At 45.5% G+C, this 17,822-nt stretch overlaps 1 pseudogene; it reads right to left on the bottom strand.

Moving 5' to 3' along the window:
* Positions 1 to 16,958: 16,958 nt before the first annotated feature.
* LOC135511235 (equistatin-like) overlaps positions 16,959 to 17,822 on the bottom strand; it is a 114,502-nt pseudogene continuing 113,638 nt past the window's right edge.

Raw genomic sequence — 17,822 nt, 5'->3', positions numbered from 1 at the left:
TATCGTAGTGCAAAAGTATTGCACAAAAAATACCATAAACCACATAATCTCAGTGTGATTTAATTTAAAACAGTCTGCAAGATGAGAGGAGAGGTGATAGATCAATGTCTTAAGGCTAAAGTATTGGAAGAGAGATATGCTGTAGGACCAGCAGCATTCCTTTGTGAGGAGGAGAGAAGGTGGGAGAGGGTAAATAGCAAGCGTGCCTTTTCTTTGCGAGGGTCAAGCCTCTCTTTCACCAAACCTTGTCATCAAGGTGACTTTCTGTATTTCTGGAAGAAAAGGACAATGGAATAGATGGATGAAGTATGTCCCAAATAGAACCCTATTCCTTACATAGTGGACTAGTTGTGACCCTATAGGCCCTGGTCAAAAGCAGTGTACTATGTTGGAAATGTCTTGAAATAGTTTTATTGTGTAAGATGGTTCTTATGGTACCCCTGTAGCAAAATATGTTGTCTTAAAAACTACATTTCACCCTCCCGTGGTCCTGATGTCAGGGTGACCCAGGTCCTGTGTATAGAGGGCTTCCCTTTCTGTGCTCGGCGCTCGCGGGTCAGAGCGACCCGGGCCCTGTGTTTCCAGGGCTCCCGCTCAGCTCTGGTGGGGTCAGAGTGACCGTGCCAGCCACTGGCGAGGTGTGTGCCTTTGAGCGTAGTAGAGAGTCTGCGAGTGTGGCGAGGCGTGTGCCCGGCTCCCCGCTCTGCGCTCTGCTCTCTTCAGTCTGCGCTCAGAGCGACCCTGTCAGCCAATGGCGAGGCGTGTGCCGCGGAGCGCAGTAGAGAGTCTGCGAGTGTGGCGAGTGTGGCGAGGCTGTGCCCGGCTCCCCGCTCTGCGCTCTGGGCTCGCAGCTCTGCGCTCGTGGGTCAGAGCGACCCTGCCAGCCGCTACATAGGTCCGGACGTGCCCCGCTGTGTGCTAGAGAGCAGCCAAGTGTTCTTGTTGTGCTCTGCGCTCTGCGGATCAGAGCGACCCAGCCAGCCGCTGCACAGAGACATAAACTGAACAAGTTCCACAGACATGTAACTAACAGAAATGGAATAATGTGTACCTGAACAAGGGGGGGGTCCCCACCTCTCTCCCCTCCTCCTCTCCTCTCTCGTATACCTCTCTCCCCTCCTCCTCTCCTCTCTCCTGTACCTCTCCTCCCTCCTATACATCTCCTCTTTCCCATAACTCTCCTCTCTTCCCTCCACCACTCCTCTTACCTATACCTCTCTCCCCTCCTCCTCTCCTCTCGCCTATACCTCTCTCCCCTCCTCCTCTCCTCTCTCCTATACCTCTCTCCCCTCCTCCTCTCCTCTCGCCTATACCTCTCTCCCCTCCTCCTCTCCTCTCTCCTATACATCTCCTCTTTCCCATAACTCTCCTCTCTTCCCTCCACCTCTCCTCTCTCCTATACCTCTATCCCCTCCTCCTCTCCTCTCTCCTATACCTCTCCTCTCTCCAATACCTCTCCTCTCGCCGATACCCCTACTCCGATAACCTCTCCCCTATACTTCTCCTCTCTCCTATACCACTCCTCCCTCCCATACCTCTCCTCTCTCCCCTCCTCCTCTCCTCTCGCCTATACCTCTCCTCTCTCCTATAAGTCTCCTCCCCTAACCTGTCCTCTCTCCTATACCTCTCCTCTCTCCTATACCTCTCCTCTCTCCTACACCTCTCCTCTCCCCTCCTCCTCTCCTCTCTCCGATACCTCTCCTCTCTCCTATACCTCTCCTCTCTCCTACACCTCTCCTCTCTCCTACACCTCTCCTCTCCCCTCCTCCTCTCCTACACCTCTCCTCTCCCCTCCTCCTCTTCTCTATACCTCTCCTCTCTCCTATACCTCTCCTCTCTCCTATACATCTCCTCTCTCCTATATCCCCCCCTCTCTCCTATACCTCTCCTCTCTCCTATACCTCTCCTCTCTACCATACCTCTCCTCTCTCGCATACCTCTCCTCTATCCCATACCTCTCCTCTCTCACCTCCTCCTCTCCTCTCTCCTATACCTCTCCTCTCTCCTATACCTCTCCTCTCTCCTATACCTCTCCTCTCTCCTATATCCCCCCTCTCTCCTATACCTCTCCTCTCTCCTATACCTCTCCTCTCTACCATACCTCTCCTCTCTCGCATACCTCTCCTCTATCCCATACCTCTCCTCTCCCCCCTCCTCCTCTCCTCTCTCCTATACCTCTCCTCTCTCCTTTACCTCTCCTCTCTCCTATACCTCTACTCTCTCCTATACCTCTCTCCCCTAACCTCTCCTCTCTCCCCTCCTCCACTCCGCCCTCCTATACCTCTACTCTCTCCTATACCTCTCTTCCCTACCTCTCTCCTCCCCTCCTCCTCTCCTCCCCTAACGTCTCGACTCTCCCCTCCTCCTCTCATCCCCTAACCTCTCCCCTCCTCTCATTTCTCCCATACCTCTCTCTCCTCCTCTTGTCCTAACACAAACCCTCTCCTCTCTCCCATACCTCTCCTCTCTCCTATACCTCTCCTCTCTCCTATACCTCTCCTCTATCCCATACCTCTCCTCTATCCTCCCCTCCTCCTCTCCTATACCTCTCCTCTCTCCTATACCTCTCCTCTCTCCTATACCTCTCTCCCCTCCTCCTCTCCTCCCCTCCTCCTCTCCTCTCTCCTATACCTCTCCTCTCTCCTATACCTCTACTCTCTCCTATACCTCTCCTCTCTCCCCTCCTCCACTCCTCCCTCCTATACCCCTCTTCCCTACCCCTCTCCTCCCCTAACATCTCAACTCTCCTCTCCTCCTCTCATCCCCTAACCTCTCCCCTCCTCTCATTTCTCCCATACCTCTCTCCCCTCCTCTTGTCAGCTTTAATACAGTAACTATGTACCCATTATTTTTTGTTGTTGTTGTCGCCATTTAGAAAGTCTGCATAGGAAATAGATGTAACAATTGTCTGCTCCAGTGAGATTCCGTTGAACTGTCGTGTGTCGGTTAAAAGCAACTGGACGTAAAAAACTTTACCCCCCCCCAAAAAAACTAACGTACTGCCATGGTCTGCACCAAGGTATCATCATGGTCTGCACCAAGGTATCATCATGGTCTGCACCAAGGTATTATAATGGTCTGCACCAAGGTATCATCATGGTCAGCACCAAGGTATCATCATGGTCTGCACCAAGGTATCATCATGGTCTGCACCAAGGTATTATAATGGTCTGCACCAAGGTATCACCATGGTCTGCACCAAGGTATTATAATGGTCTGCACCAAGGTATTATAATGGTCTGCACCAAGGTATTATAATGGTCTGCACCAAGGTATCATCATGGTCTGCACCAAGGTATCATCATGGTCTGCACCAAGGTATTATAATGGTCTGCACCAAGGTATTATAATGGTCTGCACCAAGGTATCATAATGGTCTGCATCAAGGTATTATATTGGTCTGCATCAAGGTATTATAATGGTATGCACCAAGGTATTATAATGGTATGCACCAAGGTATCATGGTATGCACCAAGGTATTATAATGGTCTGCACCAAGGTATTATAATGGTCTGCACCAAGGTATTATAATGGTCTGCACCAAGGTATCATCATGGTCTGCACCAAGGTATTATATTGGTCTGCACCAAGGTATCACCATGGTCTGCACCAAGGTATCATCATGGTCTGCACCAAGGTATCATCACAGTCTGCACCAAGGTATCATCATGGTATGCACCAAGGTATCACCATGGTCTGCACCAAGGTATCACCATGGTCTGCACAAAGGTATCACCATGGTCTGCACCAAGGTATTACCATGGTCTGCACCAAGGTATCCTCATGGTCTGCACCAAGGTATTACTATGGTCTGCACCAAGGTATTATAATGGTCTGCACCAAGGTATCATCATGGTCTGCACCAAGGTATCATCATGGTATGCACCAAGGTATCACCATGGTCTGCACCAAGGTATCACCATGGTCTGCACAAAGGTATCACCATGGTCTGCACCAAGGTATTACCATGGTCTGCACCAAGGTATCCTCATGGTCTGCACCAAGGTATTACAATGGTCTGCACCAAGGTATTATAATGGTCTGCACCAAGGTATCATCATGGTCTGCACCAAGGTATCATCATGGTCTGCACCAAGGTATTATAATGGTCTGCACCAAGGTATCACCATGGTCTGAACCAAGGTATCATCATGGTCTGCACCAAGGTATTACCATGGTCTGCACCAAGGTATCACCATGGTCTGCACCAAGGTATCACCATGGTCTGCACCAAGGTATCACCATGGTCTGCACAAAGGTATCACCATGGTCTGCACCAAGGTATCACCATGGTCTGCACCAAGGTATCACCATGGTCTGCACCAAGGTATCACCATGGTCTGCACCAAGGTATCACCATGGTCTGCACCAAGGTATCACCATGGTCTGCACCAAGGTATCATCATGGTCTGCACCAAGGTATCACCATGGTCTGCACCAAGGTATCATCATGGTCTGCACCAAGGTATCATCATGGTCTGCACCAAGGTATTATAATGGTCTGCACCAAGGTATCACCATGGTCTGAACCAAGGTATCATCATGGTCTGCACCAAGGTATTACCATGGTCTGCACCAAGGTATCACCATGGTCTGCACCAAGGTATCACCATGGTCTGCACCAAGGTATCACCATGGTCTGCACCAAGGTATCACCATGGTCTGCACCAAGGTATCACCATGGTCTGCACCAAGGTATCACCATGGTCTGCACCAAGGTATCACCATGGTCTGCACCAAGGTATCACCATGGTCTGCACCAAGGTATCATCATGGTCTGCACCAAGGTATCACCATGGTCTGCACCAAGGTATCATCATGGTCTGCACCAAGGTATCATCATGGTGTGCACCAAGGTATCACCATGGTCTGCACCAAGGAATCATCATGGTCGGCACCAAGGTATCACCATGGTCTGCACCAAGGTATCACCATAGTCTGCACCAAGATATCATCATGGTCTGCACCAAGGTATCACCATGGTCTGCGCCAAGGTATAACCATGGTCTGCGCCAAGGTATCACCATGTTCTGCGCCAAGGTATCATCATGGTCTGCACCAAGGTATCATCATGGTCTGCACCAAGGTATCATCATGGTCTGCACCAAGGTATCACTATGGTCTGCACCAAGGTATCATCATGGTCTGCACCAAGGTATCATCATAATCTGCACCAAGGTATCACCATGGTCTGCACCAAGGTATCACCATGGTGTGCACCAAGGTATCCCATGGTCTGCACCAATGTATCACCATGGTCTGCACCAAGGTGTCATCATGGTCTTCACCAAGGTATCATCATGGTCTGCACCAAGGCATCACCATGGTCTGCACCAAGGTATCATCATGGTCTGCACCAAGGTATCATCATGGTCTGCACCAAGGTATCATCATGGTCTGCACCAAGGTATCACCATGGTCTGCACCAAGGTATCATCATGGTCTACACCAAGGTATCATCATAGTCTGCACCAAGGTATCACCATGGTCTGCACCAAGGTATCATCATGGTCTGCACCAAGGTATCACCATGGTCTGCACCAAGGTATCATCATGGTCTGCACCAAGGTATCACCATGGTCTGCACCAAGGTATCCCATGGTCTGCACCAAGGTATCATCATGGTCTGCACCAAGGTATCATCATGGTCTGCACGAAGTTATTATAATTGTCTACACCAAGGTATTATAATAGTCTGCACCAAGGTATCATCATGGTCTGCACCAAGGTATCATCATGGTCTGCACCAAGGTATTATAATGGTCTGCACCAAGGTATCACCATGGTCTGCACCAAGGTATCATAATGGTCTACACCAAGGTATTATAATGGTCTGCACCAAGGTATTATAATGGTCTGCACCAAGGTATTATAATGGTCTGCACCAAGGTATCACCATGGTCTGCAGCAAGGTATTATAATGGTCTGCACCAAGGTATCATCATGGTCTGTACCAATGTATTATAATGGTCTGCACCAAGGTATTATAATGGTCTGCACCAAGGTATTATAATGATCTGCACCAAGGTATTATAATGGTCTGCACCAAGGTATTATAATGATCTGCATCAAGGTATCATCATGGTCTGCACCAAGGTATTATAATGGTCTGCACCAAGGTATTATAATGGTCTGCACCAAGGTATTATAATGGTCTGCACCAAGGTATCATAATGGTCTGCACCAAGGTATCATAATGGTCTGCACCAAGGTATTATAATGGTCTGCACCAAGGTATCATAATGGTCTGCACCAAGGTATTATAATGGTCTGCACCAAGGTATTATAATGGTCTGCACCAAGGTATTATATTGGTCTGCACCAATGTATTATAATGGTATGCACCAAGGTATTATAATGGTATGCACCAAGGTATTATATTGGTCTGCACCAAGGTATCACCATGGTCTGCACCAAGGTATCATCATGGTCTGCACCAAGGTATTACCATGGTCTGCACCAAGGTATCATCATGGTCTGCACCAAGGTATCACCATGGTCTCCACCAAGGTATCACCATGGTCTGCACCAAGGTATCACCATGGTCTGCACAAAGGTATCACCATGGTCTGCACCAAGGTATCACCATGGTCTGCACCAAGGTATCACCATGGTCTGCACCAAGGTATCACCATGGTCTGCACCAAGGTATCACCATGGTCTGCACCAAGGTATCATCATGGTCTGCACCAAGGTATCATCATGGTGTGCACCAAGGTATCATCATGGTCTGCACCAAGGAATCATCATGGTAGGCACCAAGGTATCACCATGGTCTGCACCAAGGTATCACCATGGTCTGCACCAAGGTATCATCATAGTCTGCACCAAGGTATCACCATGGTCTGCGCCAAGGTATCACCATGGTCTGCGCCAAGGTATCATCATGGTCTGCACCAAGGTATCATCATGGTCTGCACCAAGGTATCATCATGGTCTGCACCAAGGTATCATCATGGTGTGCACCAAGGTATCATCATGGTCTGCACCAAGGAATCATCATGGTAGGCACCAAGGTATCACCATGGTCTGCACCAAGGTATCACCATGGTCTGCACCAAGGTATCATCATGGTCTGCACCAAGGTATCACCATGGTCTGCGCCAAGGTATCACCATGGTCTGCGCCAAGGTATCACCATGGTCTGCGCCAAGGTATCATCATGGTCTGCGCCAAGGTATCATCATGGTCTGCACCAAGGTATCACCATGGTCTCCACCAAGGTATCACCATGGTCTGCACCAAGGTATCACCATGGTCTGCACCAAGGTATCACCATGGTCTGCACCAAGGTATCACCATGGTCTGCACCAAGGTATCACCATGGTCTGCACCAAGGTATCACCATGGTCTGCACCAAGGTATCATCATGGTCTGCACCAAGGTATCATCATGGTGTGCACCAAGGTATCATCATGGTCTGCACCAAGGAATCATCATGGTAGGCACCAAGGTATCACCATGGTCTGCACCAAGGTATCACCATGGTCTGCACCAAGGTATCATCATGGTCTGCACCAAGGTATCACCATGGTCTGCGCCAAGGTATCACCATGGTCTGCGCCAAGGTATCACCATGGTCTGCGCCAAGGTATCATCATGGTCTGCACCAAGGTATCATCATGGTCTGCACCAAGGTATCATCATGGTCTGCACCAAGGTATCACCATGGTCTGCACCAAGGTATCATCATGGTCTGCACCAAGGTATCATCATGGTCTGCACCAAGGTATCACCATGGTCTGCACCAAGGTAACACCATGGTCTGCACCAAGGTATCCCATGGTCTGCACCAATGTATCACCATGGTCTGCACCAAGGTGTCATCATGGTCTGCACCAAGGTATAATCATGGTCTGCACCAAGGCATCACCATGGTCTGCACCAAGGTATCATCATGGTCTGCACCAAGGTATCATCATGGTCTACACCAAGGTATCATCATGGTCTACACCAAGGTATCATCATAGTCTGCACCAAGGTATCACCATGGTCTGCACCAAGGTATCACCATGGTCTGCACCAAGGTATAACCATGGTCTGCACCAAGGTATCATCATGGTCTGCACCAAGGTATCACCATGGTCTGCACCAAGGTATCCCATGGTCTGCACCAAGGTATCATCATGGTCTGCACCAAGGTATCATCATGGTCTGCACGAAGTTAATATAATTGTCTGCGCCAAGGTATTATAATGGTCTGCACCAAGGTATCATCATGGTCTGCACCAAGGTATCACCATGGTCTGCACCAAGGTATCACCATGGTCTGCACCAAGGTATCATCATGGTCTGCACCAAGGTATCATCATGGTCTGCACCAAGGTATCATCATGGTCTGCGCCAAGGTATCATCATGGTCTGCGCCAAGGTATCATCATGGTCTGCGCCAAGGTATCATCATGGTCTGCACCAAGGTATCATCATGGTCTGCACCAAGGTATCATCATGGTCTGCACCAAGGTATCATCATGGTCTGCACCAAGGTATCATCATGGTCTGCACCAAGGTATCATTATGGTCTGCACCAATGTATCATTATGGTCTGCACCAAGGTATCATCATGGTCTGCACCAAGGTATCATCATGGTCTGCACCAAGGTATCATCATGGTCTGCACCAAGGTATCATCACGGTCTATGCCATGGTGGAACTGCATTGTATGTCTGAAATAATTGGATGGTGAAACTTGCATCGAGCCTACCAGGAGAGCAAGGTGAAGCAATTCCGGCATTCTTGAAAGTCCCGAGAATCCCTGTCATGCAAAAAACTGTTTATATTTGATTTTTAAAAATTGCTTGCAGTGGGCATAATAAAAGTCTAAATAAATCACTTTGCTTTTATAATTAAAGGATCGAAGATTTATAGTTACGTGATGACATCTCGTACCCCAACTAACAGTGATTAATCAGACTAATTTTCCACAACAATTTTAACCCTTTTTTTGTTCCATTCTTGGACTTCTCTGTTCTCCACTCATCTTTCTCGCTAACTGTAATCGACCAGCTTTCAACTTCAAATGACACTTTTGCTTCTGCCATCTCCACCAACCTGCTCACAAAACTTGAGAGTGAAGGGTCTGACTGGATCTGTCCATAAAAAGGAGAAGATGGAGACGTAGAACTCAATCTCACCCATCGAGAGAGTTAGAACTCAACTCACAGCAGGATTTCAGAAAGTGACATTTCAACATCTGTTCATCTAATACTGTATGTGAATGTATCCCAAATAGCCCTCTATTCCCTATGAAGTGCACTACTTTTGACCAGAGCCCATAGTGAATATGTTGGTTTGATCTGGACAAATGTAGTGCAATTGTTTTGAAGGATACTGCTATTTCCACAAACTCCCAGTTCCCCTCTGGACACGCCCCTTTCCTGCTAACTCACCACACCTGAACTCACTCTGCTAATCACCAATTCCTCTTCCATTCTTCTGGTGTATAAGCAGCTTGTTCTACTTGGGTTGTTCAGCATTTGTGGTGTCCCAGTTCCTTTATTGTTCCTGTTGTTAATTGGCTAAAGTGAGGTCCTGCTATTGTAACTTTTCTAGGGTTTTAACTTCCTGCATTGGGGTGTAATATCCTGTTCATCATGTGTATTGTTATGGTGCAGCTGGCCCAGTATTAGACCTTTAATTTAACTGTAAGGCAAGTGTTACAGCTTGTGAGATGAGACACGTTATAATGATGGCTCTTGCCTGCAGAATGTGTCTTACATCTATAATCCTGTAGACTGTTCTGATTGGTTGCCTGTTGCACTGCGTCACAGTGAACAAGAAACTATGAAATAGAGGAAACATGGATGTGCAAAGCCAGAACAAAACATTGGCAGCCATATTTAGCTGGGTAGTGTCTAAATATTGGCAGCCATATCCAGCTGGGTAGTGTCTAAACATTGGCAGCCATATTCAGCTGGGTAGTGTCTAAACATTGGCAGCCATATCCAGCTGGGTAGTGTCTAAACATTGGCAGCCATATTCAGCTGGGTAGTGTCTAAACATTGGCAGCCATATTCAGCTGGGTAGTGTCTAAACATTGGCAGCCATATTTAGCTGGGTAGTGTCTAAACATTGGCAGCCATATTCAGCTGGGTAGTGTCTAAACATTGGCAGCCATATTCAGCTGGGTAGTGTCTAAACATTGGCAGCCATATTTAGCTGGGTAGTGTCTAAACATTGGCAGCCATATTCAGCTGGGTAGTGTCTAAACATTGGCAGCCATATCCAGCTGGGTAGTGTCTAAACATTGGCAGCCATATTTAGCTGGGTAGTGTCTAAACATTGGCAGCCATATCCAGCTGGGTAGTGTCTAAACATTGGCAGCCATATTCAGCTGGGTAGTGTCTAAACATTGGCAGCCATATTTAGCTGGGTAGTGTCTAAACATTGGCAGCCATATTCAGCTGGGTAGTGTCTAAACATTGGCAGCCATATTTAGCTGGGTAGTGTCTAAACATTGGCAGCCATATCCAGCTGGGTAGTGTCTAAACTCGATTGTATTTGCACTCCCCTACACACTGAGGTTCTCACTGAATCTGGATTGGATGGCTTCACTCTTTGTTTCTCTCAGGAGACTCCATGACCATGTTAACCAGTCTTCTGCAACTCAGTGCTGCCTTTGCTCTGGGAGATGCACGTAAGAGTCCACTTTTCTTGATTCGTTCTGTATTTTTCTCGTAGCAGACATGACTGATTGACCTACAAATAATATTGTAGCTGTGATTTGTAGATCTTTCTCCACTAGCCTTTAAAGCCACATGTAACTTCTCCTTACAGATTCACTTGTAGAAGAAGACTTGTGTCCTTCCGGTTGGACCAAATATGGATCACGCTGTTTAATGTTTGTAAAGACTACAAGGAGCTGGCCTGAAGCAGAGGTATCACCCTTACCATCTACTGTGAATTTGAAGGGGAAGTGTAGTTGAAATGAGCTCTTTGACATTACCTTAAAGGTGATACTTTCTTAAACTGCAACACATGACTGATGTGAAATACTGAGCTTCCCTTTAAGATGGGAATTTTCTAATCATTTTGAATGTGTTGTGCCTCCTGTATACTGGAACCCATAGGACATGGCTTAAGATGGAGATAAACTAGTATCTTTAAGATAATGTTTTAAAAAGGAATTAGTTGTGACGGTCAATTTGGGTGAGAGTCCAGAAGACAAATTCTCAGCAAGGCCGACTGACTAATACATGAAATGTCTTTGTTCCCATCTACTGCTTGGTTGTCATTGTAGATAACAATTTTCTTAACTGACTTGCCTTGTTAAATAAATACTTTCTTCTCTAGCGGTACTGTGTGTCCCTTGGTGATCAACTGGTGTCTGTACCCAACGTTGTGAAGTACCTTGGCGCAAACCTGGCATCTGTGCACAGCTCCGAGGAGGACCAGTTTCTACAGGCGTTGGTCTTGGTCAAGACTGTTGGTTTCCCTCCTACTTGGATTGGAGGATTTTATTCTGTTAAGGTGGGACCATTAACCCTACAGTGTTATATAGAGCCATTATTGCAAGGAACTCCGTTCCATCTCATCTTGCTCAAGTGAACAGCAAACCTGGTTAAAAAAATAGTGTGTTGTGGCATTTAGGCTACCTGTTATTAATGTAGTTCTGTCTGAGTTGTCTATTTTGTGTGGACCCCAATAAAGTCAAGGCTGCTAGTTTGAATCCCAGAGCTCACTGAGAGAAATTTGATGTGCCCTTGAGCAACGCCCGTAACCTAATTGATCCCGTAGGTCATGCTAGATGAATCTACTAAATAACGTCAATGTATTTAATTGTCAACCTCCGTAGGATGCTTTCATACATATGTAAAATGGTTCTAGTTAAGTATTGATGTAATCTATTCCAGACAGTCTGCTTGTAAACATGTGTATGGGTTTCGAGCTTCAAGTTGTGGACTAGTTATGGTCTTTGACATGTATTGGATGATTGCAAATATGAGGAGTAGGCTTCACATTCTTTACACAAGCAATAGTCCCAGTAGGAGGAGTTTTGGAGTAGCTTTAACTGTTTCAGGTGTTAGAGGAAAGACTATACATTGAGTATATTCTGACACTTCCCCCCCCCCCCTTCAGGACAGGCGGTGGTTCTGGAGTGATGGCTCCGACTTTGATCACCAGAACTGGGCTAAAGGAAGGCCTGGTGCTGGTGCCAGAGAGACTTGTATTCACATCAACTTTGGAGTTACAGTAAACCCAGTATCATTCACTGATCCAGTCATGAAATTAAACTTACTCCTCGTTAATTTAACTAATGATTGTCTCCTGTGGACTCTCCTACTGTCTGTACAGCTGAGTATATCTGTGTGTTTCATCTTCAGGTCAGAAGCGCTGGAATAATGCTTTATGTGGAAGGAGCTTGCCTCGGTGTGCTCCTTGAGACTCCTGCCTCTCCGCCAGACTATACATTAGAAGCAGCAATGCTATTCCGTAGTGTCTGCGCCCTTAATACTTCATGGTAACGTCAAAATACTTTGCTGTTAAATGAAGTCTCAGTTACTACACAAATGTTGAGGAATTGTTTGCAGCCATTAAAATGTGGACACTACTTTGTCTCATGAGTTATTGAACAGGAATGATGCTTTGTAGTTAGTACTCTTACTGGTCCTCTGAGGGACTCAAACCCACAACCCTAAAGTTGCAAGTGCCACCAGGACATAACTGTCATTGTGCTTTACTTTATGTAAATGTAGACCTGTGACGCAGTATGTTTAGGATACTGAAGGTTCAAAAGACATGTTTAACCTGTCATGAAGTTATTGTTTACAAATGTTTCTTTTTAAGTTCAGTTTTAATGAACTGAGGTCATTATGTCGGTCTTTTGTCACCACTCTAAAAAGAGGTGGTTTTTAAGCACCTGCTACTGTCCTTTCAAATCTAAATGTTTGTTGGGCAGGTAGGTTCCTGCAAGAACCCCCACCAGCTAAGGAGGTTCCTTGATCACCCCCACCTTCTACGGGGTTCTTAGAAGAACCTTTTGAGGGCCATTTTCAGTTCCAAGAACTGCATGGTTATAAACAGAACTTTAGAACTCCAGTTGAACCCAACATTTTTAGAGCGTACTTGGACTAGGATTCAAGAGGCACTCTCACTTCTGAGCTATCTTTGTTGCAGGTGCATGGTTACAGTTGAGTAAGATGAAGAACACTGTTCTTGCTAGTCTCACTGCTCTAAAGCTGTACGTGTCAGCTTCAAAGCCTTCGTCAGAGCTTTCAGTGTTCACAACCTGCACCTCTATCTAGACATTGCTCCACCCACATCCGTTCAATGCATCCAATGGGGTTGGAGTATGAGAGAAAGTGTTACCAAAATAACTGCATTTCATAAGTATTCTAATAAAGTGTGTTGGTGATGTGTCAAACAAGACACAAATCACGCAGGACATCAACCTATCAAGTAAGTTCTCAAATCATTGTTTTCCGTACAAGAATAAAACAAGGAGTCTAAAGTGGCAGCGTTAATTCATGTTTACATTTACAATATAAATAGGCATTTCATACCTTAAGGGAACATTGACATTCACCATATGGTTAGTGAGAAAGTCCATATTGGAAATGTACGGTCCCTTACTAGACGTCCGAAAACATTTGTAAAATTCGCGGACGGCATCGGGCCGTATCTACCGGGAAGGCATCAAACAAACTCTCGGACATTCGGTTTCCGTTTTATAAAATCATCAAATGTGTTTTTCCGCTGTCCCGATAAATCCCACAAGAGGGCGAATGGAATCATATTGCAAATGTACAAAACATCACGAATCATGAAGTGGCTTTATCTCCAAAACGTAAAAGACTTTGAAGACAACTTGGTGAGCGTAGGTTTGGCATAATGGGCAGTTGGCCCCGAACAAGATGGCGTCTAGGCCTTAACGGTTGAGTTTTTCTGCGATTAAAAGGTCCAAAATGAAAATAGAGCAATACTTTTTCCGCTTCAAGGAGCCTCTGGTGTCAATTAAAAAAGACCCAGCCATTTAAGAGAAATCGTACAATGTCAAATTGGTCATGTTCAAACATAGTTAAGTTACAGATCCAGATCCAGTTGACCGTAGCTCACTCTGAATGCAGCGACCGTGAGCCTGGCCCTAAATGTCATTCGACCTCAGGTACGTTCCTGAGGTCCTCCCGATCTGTGCAAGCCTAATCTTTACCGTGTGGCATTAACCCTTAACAGTGAAACAGGGTTTTTTGATCTCACAGATTACAATGACATCTCTCCCCATAGGAATACATTACCTGCTCCTCTCAAGTCAACCTGAAGCCAATGTGGGTTATGAATGCCTTATGAACCTGTCTTCAATGACAGTCCAGCAGGACACAGATCTACCTGTGTCGATTCTAAGCTTCCTGAATCAACCGGAAGTGGTTAAAAAAAAATAAAAAATCACCCTAAACGTGTTTTTCCATACCCAACCAGCAGTTTGTGATAAATAGTGCATTCAACCCTGTGTAAATCGGTCAGTTCTTAACGTAAACACTTAAAATTCAGGATTCTGTAAATGCATACCCCAATGAGGATATGTGTTTACCTATAGCTTCCTGTGCCAACCGGAAGTGCCATAATTGGTGTCACAGGGGCTGTTTCAAAGGGTTAAAAAAGTCAGATCTTTCCAAAACTTCGTGTGTGATTAGGCAACCCCCATGAACTGTAAATCAGTCATTTCCCATAAAATGTCAAAGAAAAACTAAATCACACACAGCTTGGAAGGAGGGACGTATTGGGTTGCGTAGAGACAGACAGTGCCTGCAATAGTTAGCTTTGTGAGAGCTAAAAAAGAATCGTCAGACCTAGAGTTCTGAAACCTGTTCTAGACCTCAGGTCGATAGAGCCACGTAACTCACCACGCACTAGGTTCTCGGACCGAGAAACAGCCTCGCACATTTGCAATAACTTCAATTCATTTTTGCATCATGAAAATGACGACATTTAGAAATGTCCCAGAGTCGCAAGACTAGGTGCATTGCGACCGCCTCGGCCCATATAGACGGACCAACGTTTGTCCGATAGCTCATTCAAGGACCCCGTAGCAAGTCATGGAAAAAAGTGGATTTTCAGCACCAATTAGGGTCTTGCTCGGGCACCAAATGACCTATCGAGCCAAAACTTGGAATTCGGGGGTCGCCTCAGCTAGGCCTACACATATCAGAACTGGACCCGCAGCTAGACTGTAACTACGTGTTTTACGTTTTTGTTATGGTTTGAACAGAAGGCATCATGAATTTCGGCCCAGCTCTGAGGTATGTGATAGTTGGCTACTAAACGAGTTGGAAAAAGTGGGTTTGGTGTCAGAATGATATCTAATTGACTGATGGACGGTGACTTGCTGGTGACTATTGTCCATTTACAATATATTTAAACAGAGGTACCATCACCAAAGTGACATTCTGAAATCAAATGTAACAAGCGATGGAAAGGAACAACTACCACTCCCCAGCCATCCCGATTTCATTGGGCCAGTCAATTTCGCTTTCCTGCAGTATTTGAGCATGCCAAATTCGTGATGGTAAATGGACATAACATCCTGATTTGGCATTTTCAAATCTTTCATATTGCATTTGGCCAAAAAAAGTGACTTGACTTCCTATGAAATCATATTGCAAATGGACAAAACATGCCTTATGCGCAAGTAAATTTCAAAAACATAATGAAATTGGACAAAAGTACACTAAGAGTTCTTACACATCATTAAGACCTTTTGGGAATAATGAGGATGAAAATCCCAGAACATTCAATACACACTGATATGACCCCACCAAATCACACTGATATGACCCCACCAAATCACACTGATATGACCCCATCAAATCACACTGATATGACCCCATCAAATCACACTGATATGACCCCATCAAATCACACTGATATGACCCCATCAAATCACACTGATATGACCCCACCATCAGACAATATGGCGGTTGTTTTGCTACACCAACAGGCCTCACAAGACTCGTCTGAAGGTAAACCAGTTTTACAAAAGGAAAGGTATTTTTCATGAGCAGGTGACCACATACTTTGTCATGGTGTGTTTTAGTTATACAATTACAGGCTGAACATTTACTTACCCCACTAAAGTCATTAATTTAACTTCTTGGATGTCCTGTTCACACAGAGCAATGATGTGCATCACCCACACATTCTAGCTAGCTAATACTGTACTGACGACGTTCGTTTTCTGGCAAGTTCCCTCCCCGCCTCCAAATATTGGTATGAACATGAAGTTGACCCAAATCCATAGGCATTAAGGCCTTGCCTGTGCACGTGACTAAACCTCGCAACTCCCTTCTCAGCTGTCCATCTTTCTGATTTCCACCAATCGGAATTGATGTCAGCGTGCTTAGAGGGACAATAGTGCTCAGTACCAGGCAGTCTACCAAGTGTGGTAGACAAATAATGACCATCACCAGATCTTGGTGAAGCCTAACTACTACATGGTCAAGTGGCATTTGACTGTCTTCATTTCCTGTAACAGTCACCATAACAGTCCTACTCCTTCCTCCATTTCCCAGGAATGAACCGGTTCAGATACGTTGTCCAACATACCACACCAACAATAATGTAAGTAAAGCAACACTAATCTCTGGATTCCTTCATGTATTTATTTTGTATGGGATGTGAATCCGTTCTTGTAGTACAGTAAAGACAACTGGCCGTCTTCTACATCTTACTTCCAACGCCTTTCATCTACAATTAGAAAGAAATACACATCAATAACTAGCTGCAAAGTAGTAACATTTAGTGAATGAATATATATATACACACACCTTGGTGGAACAGTTGATAGCAGTGCCTGTTGGAGTCTCAGTACCCTGGATCTTCTGTCCAGAACTGTTCACATACCAACAGTAACCTACCAGAAAGACATGTTAATAACCTGTTAAATATATAATATTTACACATTTTACTGTAACATATTGAATTGTCACGTTCAACTCAATTGGAGCATTTATAGTGTGTGTGTTTTAACCTGTAGAGCCCCAACATTGCTCAGGGGTGTATCGTCCAGCGGCGTCACACGTGGGGATGTAGGCTCCAACTTGGCCATGTGGCCCGGCATCTCTAGCATCCTCACATGGGGTCTTGGGTCGTATCGTACCATCTAGACACACAGGCAACATACATTGTAATGTGGACATAACAATGATGGATATACATTCTGGAATCATGGACTGTGTTCCATATGGGACCCTGTTCAGAAGTAGGACGACATGCAGGAAATGAAGACTCGGTGAAGAAAAAGATGTGCTGGAATGAGAACAAAAAGCTGTCAGATCTGATGGTGTGTATGATAATGATACGGTAAGAAAAGAGATAATGACACAGGAAGAAGAGAGATCATGATACAGAAATCAGTTTAGCATCTTGTAAAGAAAGCATAAAGAGCTCCAAGGTAGGAAGCAAGAGTAGTGATGTGTTGAATGAGACCACAGGGCCTCACTTACTTTGGGTGGAACATATGATTGGAGCAATGCCTGGTGGAGTCTCAGTACACGGGATCTTCTGTCCAGAACTGGTCACACACCAACAGTAACCTACCAGAAAGACATGTTAATAACCTGTTAAATATATAATATTTACACATTTTACTGTAACATATTGAATTGTCACTTTCAACTCAATTGGAGCATTTATGGTGTGTGTGATAGTATCTCTAGCAGTATCTCTAGCAATCTCACAAGGGGTCTTGGGTGGTATCATACCATCTAAACACAGATAACATTCTTTATAACGATGACATTACATAGTAGAACATACATTGCTGGACAAACATCCTGGAAGCTCTGGCTGGATCTGGAATCTTGGGTTGTGTCGCCTATGGGACCCTG

This window comes from Oncorhynchus masou, chromosome 23, assembly GCF_036934945.1.
Source record: "Oncorhynchus masou masou isolate Uvic2021 chromosome 23, UVic_Omas_1.1, whole genome shotgun sequence".
Lineage (NCBI taxonomy): Eukaryota > Metazoa > Chordata > Actinopteri > Salmoniformes > Salmonidae > Oncorhynchus > Oncorhynchus masou.
The sequence above is the reverse complement of the archived record's forward strand: the minus strand, read 5'-3'. Positions and strand labels throughout refer to the sequence as shown.